Source organism: Triturus cristatus, chromosome 11, assembly GCF_964204655.1.
Source record: "Triturus cristatus chromosome 11, aTriCri1.1, whole genome shotgun sequence".
In the NCBI taxonomy this organism is placed as follows: domain Eukaryota; kingdom Metazoa; phylum Chordata; class Amphibia; order Caudata; family Salamandridae; genus Triturus; species Triturus cristatus.
Window position 1 is genome coordinate 191,091,532 of NC_140594.1, and position 13,720 is coordinate 191,105,251.

Sequence of the window (13,720 nt, forward strand, 5' to 3'; positions counted from 1 at the left end):
CATATGCACGACAAGCATTTTTGGCATTGCTGCGGGTGAAGCTGAAAGCACCGCCCACCTCAATGTTAAAAATGCAGCATGCACCCGCCAGTGTGGCAGGCGCATACTAATCTCCCCCATGGGACCGCCACACGTATGGCGGATGGTCCCTTTTTACGTCAGGATGGCGGGCAGACTTGATGCCCAAAGTGTTGGATAGCGGAGGAATAAAAATTACTATTCCCACTTCAGTGAGTGCAACAGTAGGGGAAGTGTTGGATAGCGGAGGGGTAAAAATTACTACTTCCACTCCAGTGAGTGCAACAGTAGGGAAAGTGTTGGATAGCAGAGGGGTAAAAATGACTACTTCCACTCCAGTGAGTGCAACAGTAGGGAAAGTGTTGGATAGCGGAGGAATAAAAATGACTGAACCAACTACCTTGAATGCAACAGTAGGGAAAGTGTTGGATAGCGGAGGGTTGAAAATTACTATTTCCACTTCAGTGAGTGCAACAGTAGGGAACGTGTTGGATAGCGGAGGGGTAGAAAATACTATTCCCACTACAGTTAGTGCAACACCAGGGACAGTGTTGGATAGTGGAGGAGTAAAAAAAACTATTCCCACTCCAGTTAGTGCACCAATAGGGAAAGTGTTGGATAGTGGAAGGGTAAAAATTAATATTCCTACTCTAGTCAGTTCAAAATTAAAAACAAACAAAATATCACCAACACAAAATATTTTTTTTAATGAAAAATAAATAAAAATATTTTAAAAATCTAAAAAATAGAAACATATTATTATGTTAAATAGATGTGACAAATACCTAGAAATATTATATTAAGTAAATTTAAAAGTTATTTATAAACAAATAACTATTTTTAATTAGAAATTTTAATAAAGAAATAATCATTAATCATTACATACATTTAATCTTTTTTATTTCCTACCCTATAACACTGCACAATTCACAACACAAATTCCAAAAAGTTAAAAAAATGACCTCCATAATTAACATATTTAACTATCAATTAAAGAAATATTATGAATTAAAAAACAAATGATAACAGATAAAAATTAATTTACTCCTCAAACCTTACCCCTATAAAACCAAAACTCACACACAAAAATAAACAATTACCCAAATTAATTATCAATTGATAAATTAATATTATCAACTAGTTATTAATTAATTCAACATAAATTACTTTCCACCCTCTACCCCTATAAATCCCACACCCACACCTAAAAATCATTACACATTTTCCATGATCAATTTTAAAGTAATACATTAATATTAATTAATAACCAAATAATAATTAATTAATAATCAATTACTTCCCACAATTAACACTATAAAATCTAAATGTAGTAAATATTACTGAATAAAAAAAATCATTAATTTATTTTAATTAATTTCCTTCCCACCCTATTCCCCTATAAAGCCACGACCCGCTACGGAACAACAAAACACAACATTTAATTAAAATAAAATTGATAACTACTAAAAATTTAACACATATATTAAAAAACAAAAACAATACTTATACAAAAACAATAGTTCACATATATTTAAAATATGTATTAAAATACATAACACCAATGAAAAAAATCGATATTTTAAACAACTATATTTTTGCAAATGATATTAATGACTTCGATATTTTTAAAAATGATTTTTCTTACCTTAAATTCGATATTCTTGCTGGCAATATTTCTGTGTCACAATATTTCCAACTTGATATTTGTGTAAGTCGCCATTTCCAACTCGATATTCTGTCTGCATACCATTCTGCTCAAACAATAGGGTTGTCTTCGTATAGAGCAAATGGTATCCCGTTTGGGACTGGAGCTCCATCTTTTCTTTGATTCCGAATATTTTGCATACTTGCTCTTCAGTTACATTTAATTTGAAATCAGGATTCATCTTTTCTTTTCATATGTAATTGACTGTACTTTCACTTTGTTTGACTTCCAGGTTACTATTCAAGAGGGTTGTTAGGAATCCTACCAGATGGCTTCCGTTAATTTAGGAGTTACAGTCATCTTGCTAACTCTTGATAGGTAATTTACCATTTTCCAGAACTCTCATGAATTCTTCATTTTACTTGAGTAGTGTGCTTTTACCCAGAGTGCTTGTTTTAGTTGTTTTTTTTCTTCCCAAATCAGTTTCCTTAGTTCATAGGTAATATTTTTTAAATGGGAATGAAGGACTGTATTATCCAGCCACTTCTTTGACTGTCTCAGTATTCTGTTGCAATTTCTTTTTAGAAGACGACTTGAAAAATATAGTTTAATACTATGTATATGTTGTTTTTTATACTTTTTTAAAGCATAGGTGGAAATTAATTTCTATATAAAAAGTTAGAATTCCTCAGGAGTGGTGAGCATGTTCCCTACAAAACTTTCCTGAGCCAATTTAAGTGCCTCTTTCATGATCAGAGCTTTGGAAGCTTCTGTCCAGTACAATCTTATAGTTTACCGTTCCAATCTCCCCAGGAAAATATTTTAATTTCTGGTGGCTTGTACATTATAGCTCTATATCCATTATTTGTTAGGCATGATCGCTACCATTAGTTGTTGCAATCCGAAAACATGATATCCTCTGGAATAAGCTCACTGATACTATTGAATACTCGATACTCGATTTATGGTCATTTGCATGGTAAGCCAATGCTGATGGTGTGTCTTGTGAGAATCTCCCATAATACTTTCATTCCCAAGGATTCAAGATCTTTTAAAAGGTTCTTACCAACTACTCCTCCTGATGCTTGAGTCTCCGGGATTAATGCTTGTTGAGTAATCGCCCATAGGTGGTCCTGTTACAATATTTCTTCCTCTCTGATGTGGGACCACATCAGGTTCATGTTGAAGTCACCCAATAGAATCATTTCAGTGTATTCCTCATCATTAAATTGATGTAGTATAATATTTGTGAGGTTGGTGGCCATCGACTTCCTAGTTCTGGCATCAGGATTTATATAGATGTTTATTATTAACAGAAGTTTTTTTATGTTATTTTCCTTATAATGTATTTTTACAATCAGTATGTTGTTGTGACTTGTGAGAACTTGGTCATTCTACAGTTTTAAGTCTATTGCAATAAAGGTTGTAAGACCCCCACTAGGTCCCCTGTGTTTACTTTGTTTACTTGCCAGTGCAAAATACCCTGCAAAACCTTCTAACATCAGTGGTTGGGTTGCCCAGGTTTCTTACAGCAATATAATGTGAAACTTTCTTGACATGGACGTTAAGTACGTATTTTGAATCTTGGCTTTTGCCCCATTTATATTCCCAAAAAATATTCTCATTATTTTCCTTCGATCAAGTTGTTTTTCTCTTGGGCACATGGGCTTTTCCTGTCAGACATTTGTTACTCCATGCAGGACTGCTGTCACCCATCCTTCCTCAAATTTTACAGCTTTTTCTTTTTTGGGTTTGGGTAGTAACTACTGTTGGTAGGTCGGTTGTCTTGCTGATAGAGTTTCTCATTATTGAAAATGCTTGATTTTCTTTTATTGGTAATCAGGACTGGTAAGGTAAATGGGCTTGGATATACAGTTTGTGGGGGGCCTGCTGATTTTTATTCCCAAGTTTAGGAAGATTTTGTATTTCTGGAGGATTCATTATGGTAATCAGACAGAATTCAAAGTTACCAATGTCAGTTCTTGGTTATCTTCTTTGTTAGGCAGAAATTCAATTGATTCTATGCTTTCACTTGTGATCTTTGCAAGCAATGGAATTGCTTTGAAGAGCTTTAGGATGTTACCCCGATTCAAGGTGTTGTGCTTGCCCCTAGACTTGTATTCTGGTTTAAAAATATTATAGTCATTGGATGTTCTCTGGTCTCTGCCTACTGGAAAGGTTGTATACTCTTGTTTTCATGAGCTCAATCGCTGGTTTGTAGACTCTAATATTTGAGGTTGTTCCGCATGGGTGTCAACTATGTAATTCCTATAACGATGTTTGGGAGACTGATGAATCTTAATTGTTCTTTGAATTGGGTCTACAATATTATGGCCGTTCAAGTCCTCACAGTGTACATACTCAGTTTTTTGCTGATCTTGTGATCTTCCTAGTTTGTCAAGTTGAATCAAAGAATCATGTTACATGGGGTAGATCTCATCTTTTGATGGTCTACAAGCTACGTACAACGAGAATTCTCTCTTTGATCCGTTCTTGTTTATCCCTTCTGGTCTCGCTTTGAGACTATGGTATTGTGAATCAAGTTTTTGTTTTTCCGAAGGTTCTGGAGCTTATTGTTCATTTGTATACTTGATTTTTCACATTCTTTGGCAGGAGTGTTTTCATACTGAGTTTTGTAAAATAACGAGGGGTACTTTTTCGTATTTTCTGTGATTTTACTGGGCCAGTACTGGATTACTCATGTGTCTTGATTAGGGTTGTTTATATTACACACCATTTTTGTTGATTTTTGTATTAGGGGTGAGTTTAATATTGTCATACTTTTTGTCTTATTTCTTGCTTTACCTTTGTTTTTCCTCTGTTTTTTTGTAAGTAAGAATGGGGGGGGGGGAAGTTGGTTGCTTTTCTACTTGATCTTCTATTCTTTCCTTTAATGGGCATGTAGTATCTTTTTGTCGGATTATATTTTTATTATAACTGATATCCTCCGTTTTCTTCTGTCTCGAATATTTTTCTGTCATTAGGCTTTGGTTTTCCATTTTTTCGCTCAGTCGGACCAATGAGTCTATATTTTTGTGAGTTTGTCTTTTTGCTTGTACCTATATCCTCCTTTTCTTACTGCCTAGAATAGTTGTTGGCCCTTAAGGATTGTAGACTCACTCTTAAGTCGTCAAACACAGTGCTCAAAACGTTAGGAATTGTGGCCAGTTGATTAGTCAGTAGAGCACATGTGCAATCACTATATGGAGCTGTTGCTTGGTATTGAGCTTGTAATATCAGGTTGTTTAGGGTAGCCAACTTCTGGTGGATACCTGCCACAGAATTTGCCATAATGTTAAGAAGATCGATTTGTACTTCCATTTTATTAGATTGCTATGTTAGAGCTTCGGATTGGTATGTTAGAGTTTCTAATGTTAAATGAGAAGTTCTGTCAAAAATATCCCATATTGATCCTATGTCGGGCGTTACAGATACCGGTAAATGTTGTTCTTGCGAGCACTCCGAGTTACGTTTTGTTCCACTCTTATTCTTGAGTGAAGAGATTAGATGTTCTAGTACAAATCTTTGTCACCCACAGAGTGTGACAACAAGGCCTCCCTCCTGCACTACCTTTGGGAATCCTTTGCCCTGAGTTATAGGGGTGAGTGCCCTAATAAGTGTTACATAACAGCAGATATGAGAATGAATGTGAAGCAGACTGGGAAACAATTGACTGAACAGATTGAGAGCATATTGTGAATGAAGAAATGCATGTTTGTACAAACCCATAGCACATGTGAAAGTCACAAGAATATGCATGGTATTGTATACTTGAAATCCATAGCATACAACCTCTACAGCAAGATGCTGAAATATAGGGATATAGGGTGAAAAACACCTGCACCACCACAACAACGCCTTTAGGGGGATCGGTGTGTAACTGGTGATCTAATATTTATCACAAAATGTATGATAACAAATGCATATAATATGTTTTTTTCTCTACATAAGTAATTCCTTGTCGAGACCAGTGGCAAGTATTAGGCGAGGTTCCAGTTTTAAATCACTTAGAAGTGCCCAAACCAACTAGTTCACTCGCACTCACATCTTTGGGGGAAGTAACTTCTTTACTTCCCACCCTGACGAAAGCCCAGGACCTATTTAGGCCAGATAGGAAGGGCTGAAACATGTTGGTGCTAAAGTTAGGGTCATAGGACCATCACATCCTAAACACCCTTTTGTATATATTTTAACCTTCCCTCCCACTCCACTATTAAAGAATTCTTTAGGAGTGGGTGAGGAATTTTATCTTTAATAGTACGCCCCCATACATAATATCCTTAAGTGATCCCTGAAACACGATTGAGACCACCCCGACTTTTAGCAGTCAGGGTGAGCCCTATGATGAAGCATGTCACTATTAGAGTGTTGTGTATATTTAATTTGTTTCTCTTGTGAACTGTGTTCTGGAGAGAATCACCACCACACACTTAGGAACCCCCAATCCAATATTGGTCTGTCTTTCGTTGCTTGACCTAATTTAAGAGAAAGTAACCATTATACTACAAAAGGGACATTATAGTGGTAAAAAAGGCTTAGAAGTTCTCCATCTTTCCTTTTTGGCTGGGAGAACAGAAGGCTAATGTTTTTGTCGCAAGATGTGCTCCAGAGCTGCAGATTATCAGATTTCAATAGGGGTTCTTCCTTGCGTTCTTGGTGCTCTTTACCTTGGTTTTAAGTTCTCACGAGACCATATATCATTTGTGTTGTCTTGCCTAACTTCAGAATTTGATATAGGAGGGTTCAATGTTCCCCTTAACATTTTGAGCTAATATTTCATATGATCCTCCTTGGATACCTCTTGATTTATCTGATTTATTTGAAGAGTACTCATTGTAGTGTCCGCTGCAATTTTATACTTTTGAATCTAAACCATTACCTCCAAAGGGAACGGTGCCCCTAATAGCTGTAAATTTTGAGGGTATCCCTTGGGTATTTCTGATGGGTATGGGACCTCTTGTGAAAGTTGTCTCATTGGGGCTAGTGATAACATCTCCAAGTCTGTTATTTGTCCCCATTGAGATCCCACATTTTCCACCATCTCATGACTACTATGCCAAGTTCCTGACGTAGTACTTGTGAATTACTAACTGGTTTGATTGGCGTTTGTAGGTTGTAATAATCAGATTGTAGCATTAACATGCCTCCTGTTGGATCTTTAATGAAGTCAAATTTGTGTGGAATTTTCATTGATTTTTCAAACATACAAATAACCGGTGAAATTAGTGGTTGGTACCCCTCTGCGTTTTTAGCCTTAACTTTTTTTTAAGTTGTTGAAGTTTGGAGTTTCTTTTTCCTCCTTATTCGGTGGAAAGGTGGTCTTTCTTTACCTGAAAGCATGGTTCACTTTTGTTGAATTGATGGAGCCGCTGCTCCTGTGTTGAACAGTGTTAGAAATGGCATTTCTGGTTGGCTAGGGCATGCGCCTAAGCCAGGCAGAAACCACCACTCACACAGGGCAAGGGAGTTACATGCTGAAGATAACCCCTGCTCACCCCCTTAGTAGCTTGGCAGAGCAGTCAGGGTTATGCCAGAGACAATGTGTAAAGCGTTTGCGCAACACACTTACACAGCAGCGACACACTAGGCACACTACAAAAGAAACTCCACATAAGGTTAATTAAAAATAAAAATAGCCTTTGCATTATCCATAAAATCACATTAGAACCCAATCACATGTATTACCCTGTGCCACTAGGCGCTTGTCATGACGTCACATATATTATGACTCACATAAATCAATCATCACTTCGCCAACTATGCAGCTGTCACACAATATGGCATAGATAATAAATCCCATTGCCATAAGGCCATCGTCATAATATCAATTAGGTCACTAAGGAAACTACTTATAGGTTGCACCTGTCCTAAAAACATGTTGGTAAAATTTTGCATAACATCATAGTTACCCCTCTGCATTTTTAGCCTAAACTTTTTTTAAAAATTGTTGAAGTTTGGAGTTTCTTTTTCCTCCTTATTCAGTGGAAAGGTGGTCTTTCTTTACCTGAAAGCATGATTCACTTTTGTTGAATTGATGGAGCCTCTGCTCCTGTGTTGAACAGTGTTAGAAATGGGATTTCTGGTTGGCTAGGGCATGCGTCTAAGCCAGGCAGAAACCACCACTCACACAGGGCAAGGGAGTTACATGCTGAAGATAACCCCTGCTCACCCCCTTGGTAGCTTGGCAGAGCAGTCAGGGTTATCCCAGAGACAATGTGTAAATCGTTTGCGCCACACACTCACACAGCAGCGACACACTAGGCACACTACAAAAGAAACTCCATAATCACTCACATAAATCAATCATCACTTCGCCAACTACGCAGCTGTCACACAATATGGCATAGATAATAAATCCCATTGCCAGAAGGCCATCGTCATAACATCAATTAGGTCACTAAAGAAACTACTTATAGGTTTCACCTGTCCTAAAAACATGTTGGTAAAATTTTGCATAACATCATAGTTATGTTGCATTTTATCATGAACACCTTTATCAATTAGGCCTTTGTCGTTATGTCACCTGTGGTGTGCTAAAGTAGACACGCATAAGTTGCACATGTCACCGGTGCCCCGTGAGGTAACAACCAATCATCCCACTGCCGAGGCACAGCGCTTCCGTACTTTTGATTCTCATCGCCCATACGGTGGGAAGGGCGGGAAACCTTGCTTGGCCTCCCTCATTGGGAAGTGTTGGGGAGTGCAGCTGCTGTCCAAGGGGGCTCAATTCGGCAACAGAAATGCCACCAAGGCCTGTGTCAGAACAGGGGGAGAAGATGGTCTAACCCCCCTGGGCGGGGCGGCCTCTCAGGATCCCCCACATATGGTTTAACTCACCCGGCTTGATCAGGGCAGCTGCACTCGCCTGAGCACTTACTTCCACTCGCGGCCTCGCTGTAGAGCCTCAGGTCGGGAGGTCGGATTTCGTAGCCCAGAGCTCAGAGTTTGCGGTTGCGGGAGCTGGAGTGGCTGCTCTCCTCGTTGACTGGCTTTGCCCTGCCTCTCATGTCAGCGTCTCTCGACACTCTCTAACAACATGGGGATGGAAGTTATTGTTAATTGCAGCAGCAATAGGACGCAGCATATTAGCGTGTTGCTCATGTGTTCAATGTATACCTATGCATTGCTCTATGTGTCTCACTGACTGTAGATCGCCTTCTGTTTCTCTTAAAGAAACAAATAGAATGCTTTTGCAGCAACAGGAAGTATTCGATCTAATGAACATTGATGAAAAGGTTCTCACGTATGAGCCTCCCAAATGTTTTCAGTATCCTGTAATAACGTATGCTCCTTGCGTCATGGACGATGGTACCACTATGTTAGTTGGTGTTACTAATGATACAGACAGCCTGTCTTCCTCCTACAACTCAGTCTCTTCTGAGAGCACAATAGATGAAGAAAATGTTTGAGCAAAGCTTAAAAGGAGGGTTTGTTAGAATGCATTTGTTGAAGCTTTTCTTTATTTGAACATTTGCTCTTCGATTTTGTAAATTGACTCCATTTTGTCTCTGTGTTAGGTTCCGTTCTTCATAAGTTTCTGTCCTCGGTGAAATGTAAGTTGTTTCAGCTTTTTTTGAAAATCATGTGACCTTCATGCAAAGACACAGCTGGGCCTCAGTTTGGGGTGTGTTCTGTACTTTCCCAGACCGCAGAGATTTTTAATGATACGTTTATGTTTTGCCATATCTGCAAGTTTCTTTTGTTCATGTATTAGCCTGTACAAGCCGATTTCAGCCGGTTATTCTCGCTTTCGTGTTTGTTCACTGGTATAAATGTAACCCTCAGATATCTAATGTTAGCCCACTCCTGTACACCCTCCCTGGAGGCTGTACAGACCTGTGCCCGCTCAAGTGTAAAAAATATCAGTTGTTATACTTTCCCTGTGACTTCCTGATTATTTGTCTAGAAATGGACAGAATGGTTTTGGAACCAGACGAGATGAACATGTTGCAGCAATGATAATTATTCTCGTTTCCACAATTAATTGCTACAAAATCATTTACCCTTCTAACCTGACTAAGGCTTCAGCAAAACATTTCAAGCATAACACCATTGAATGTTTCGCTGATTCCCTTTTTGTTGATCAATTTTACAATGGTCGTTATGGGAGGCTCAAAACGATTTCATTTTTTTCACTCACGACATCTCCTCTTGGTCCACCAGCTTTTACAATTCCCTTAACGTCACCACCTCCTCCTCTATCCCTCATGGGAAACAACTAAAAATGTCCCCCTCTGCGTGTTTCAACGACCCCCTCACTATTTCACTCTATAACAACGGTACTGTCATGATCCAAGCCAAAGACACCTGTCTCTTTCTCTTTGACCACCTCTTCCCTTCCCTACTCCCCTCCCCTGCAACCGGGTTATCCCTTGACTCTTCATCTAGCTCCACCAATTACTCCCTGTCTCCTCCCCTGACCCCCCCACTCTCCAATAGGCTGCACCCTTGGGAGGCACAGGTAGACCCTCTTCCCTCCCACTCCCCTGTGCCCTCCCCTCCCATTCTTCTCCCCTCACAGTATGCCCCCACTCATCACTTCAGCCTTACCTCTAGCTAACACGCTCCTCGTCCAATCTGCACCGTCCCGGTACTCCATTCTCATCTCCTCCCCCCTATCCCTACCTGCCACCCCCCTTTTTAGTTCACCTCTCCTTCAGCCTTCTCCCCTAGTTAACTTTCCTTACGTTCCCCTTATTCCCTCCTCCTCTCCGTTTTTCTACCACCTCCTCCCCTCGGTATGTACCCAGATTTCTCCACAAACCCGTTGCATCTCTCTCCTTCCCCCCACTTCTCCAGCAATGCTGTGCTACCCCCTTTCCCCCCTTGGTAATCCTTTCCCTCCCTCGGGCCTAGCAGATCCACTTCCTTTCTTCAACTTCCCTATCTCTCAACCCCCCTCACTCTGCCAGATGCCCGCTCCCTCCCAGCCACCTCACCTAGCTGACAGGACCTCTCCAACCCCCTCCCCTCTTTTCCTCCCAAACCTCCTTCATCCTTATGACTCCACACATTCCTCCCCTCTCCTTCCACCCCACTGCCTCGCTCCTCTCCTTTCTCCCCCTAATTATGTCCTTAATTCCTATCCTTCTTGCAACGCCAACAAAGACAACTCTCCTTCCACCTCTGGTGCACCACCGCCTGCTCTCATCCACCACCTTTCCCCACCTCTGAACTCTGTACCCCTACTCCCCTCCCGTTCCCCCACCTCTCCCTGCCTGCCACCGCCAAGTGCACCCCCTCCTGTTTCCATCGAGCCACCAAACATGCCGTGCTCTGCCTGACACTCTCTGGAAAATAAGCTAGGCTCTCTTATCACCTCCATCTCCCAACTTGAAGCTACCATTTCAGTTTTAAGCTCCAAGATTTCCACTTTTCCATACACCTCAATTCCTTTGGAAAACACTCACCTTCCCACGAGTTCCACCTCGCCCCCACACCCCATAATAGCCAAGCACAACCTGTCATCTACAAACATCGCAAACTCACACAAGCCCTCGAACGCCACCCTTCTTCCACTTTCATCTCCAAGTAACCCTACTATCTACACTATTCCGACCATCTCCTCTGTCAGAACCACTCATCCACCTAAACCCTCCCGAGCACCCTCGTATAAGTACAATATCCCCATCACCCCTCATAGTCCAAGTGCCCCAGTCACCAAAACAGTCTCGACAGAGCTGCGCTGTAAGCTCCACAACTGCAGATCTGCAATAAAACAGAAACTTGAAATCTCCAATACCATCATCCTGTACAATATTGACATGCTATTCCTCACAGAGACCTGGTTCAACGATACCTCTCACTCTATGTTTGATCTCCTATTACCCACAGGCTATTCTATATTTAGAAATGACAGAATTGACAAAGTTGGGGGAGGTGTTGCAGTCATCTTTAGAAATACCATTCAACTTAAGGCTTTTCCTAACAGCTCCTTCCGCACTTTTGAATGCCTATCTCTTGAGCTTTAATTGCACCACCGCTCACCTCTCAGATTCCATGCTATTTACCACCCGCCTGGTAGCAGCCCTTCGTTTATGGAGGAACTCACTGACTTCCTCAGCGACCAATACTCGCAAAGTGACAATCAGATCTTCGTGGGTGACTTCAATGTCCACTGGGGCTCGCCTCAAGACACCTCTGCGAATTTGCTGGCCACCTTCCTCTCTGCAAACAATCTTATCCAAAACTGCACAGAAACAACACACTCTAAGGGCTCAATCCTGGACCTTGTTATTTCTAAAGCAGGCTTGCTGACTATCGCTACCCCTATTCATGTAGACTGGTCTGACCACCTCCTCATCCCATTCTCTCTTCACCTATTACACTCTATAACTCTCGGCCAACCTAAGAGGGCTCCTTCCTAGTTCCGTGACACTAAATATTGACCTCAGTACCCTCAGTGATTCTGCTTTGCTATCACTTCCAAGGCTAGACCCGAACCTAGATATTAACAAACTCACTTCCCAATGCCTCACAGTCCTTGCAGTCGAAATTAATAATGTCGCTCCTCTCCAAAGCAAAAAGAAAAGGCCTACTCCCTCAGCACCCTGGTTCAACAAATCCCTCTATGAAGAAAGGAAGTACCTAAGAGTCCTTGAGAAACAATGGAGACAAGTGCCCTCCACCGATAATCTGGCCACGCTTCGTTCAGCAAGATCCAAGTACCACAAGCACATCTTCCTTGGAAAAGCGTCGCACTTCAGATCCCTCCTCGACTCAGCCAAAAATAGACCCAAAAAACTATTCAACCTCTTCAAGAACCCAAACTGCTCTCCCCCAACCTCCAAGTTGGAGGATTCTACTAAGAAAGCAGCGGAATTCGCTATATTCTTTGATGAAAAAGTGAAATCAATTGTAGATCAGGTCATTCATCCTACCCCTACAGAAGAGCGCAAATCCTTAACCATTTGGCAGAAGTTTGACCCCATCTCTGAAGATGCCCTCCTCAAATGCATCCTCGAAACAAAGCCCTCCAACCATTCTCTTGACCCCATCCCTAGTGCCATTGCCATTGACTTCCATACCCATTCCCTTTCCTATTGGACCACTCTGGTCAACCTCTCCCTCTGTCAAGGCTCCCTTCCTGTTTCCTTCAAAACTGGGCAGGTCACCCCTCTGCTTAAAAAACCCACCGCTGATGCGAACGACCTCAACAACTACCGCCCTATCACTAACCTACCTTTTCTTGCGAAAATCACAGAAAGATGGGTAGTGAAACAACTCTCTCATCATATCAAGGACAATGATCTTCTTGACAATTCCCAGTCCGGCTTCATTCAAAACTGCAGCACTGAAACAGCCCTGCTGCAAGTGATTGATGGCGCGCTGTGGATACTCGATTTGGGAGAGTCTTGTCTTCAAATTCTCCTTGACCTTTCTGCAGCCTTTGACACTGTCAATCACAACACTCTCCTTAACACTCTTCAACAGAGAATGGGCATGGAGTGCACTGTGCTTAAATGGTTTGCCTCCTTCCTCTCTGATAGATCCCAAATGATCAAAATAGCGAACAGTCTTTCATCTCCTTTGGCAGTCGGTCAAGGTGTTCCTCAAGGCTCTATACTTGCACCCACATTGTTCAATTTCTATTTAGAACCATTGGGAAATATCCTTAGTAAATCCGGGATCCACTATCATCTCTATGCGGACGACACTCAAATCTACCTTAAGGTGGCCTCCACTCACGATCTCTCCATCCTAAGCTCTACCCTCGACTCCATTTAAAACTGGATGTTAACTCATCAACTGATTCTGGATCCCTCCAAAACTAAATTCCTCCTCCTCTCCTCCTCACTTTCTCCTCCCCCGGTTCAATCATGGATGGATCAGATGAATCTACTTAACAATAAATCCATCATTGTCGACAGCGCAAAATCCCTTGGCGTCATACTCACCAAAAAACTCAATCTACTCTCCCACATCGATTCCATTGCAATGTCTGCTCGATACCAACTGCGCCTTCTTTGAGGGATTTGTCGCTTCTTCCCAGAGCAAGACCTTAAAACCCTGGTCCAATCGCTGGTTCTCTCCAGATTGGACTACTGCATTTCTATT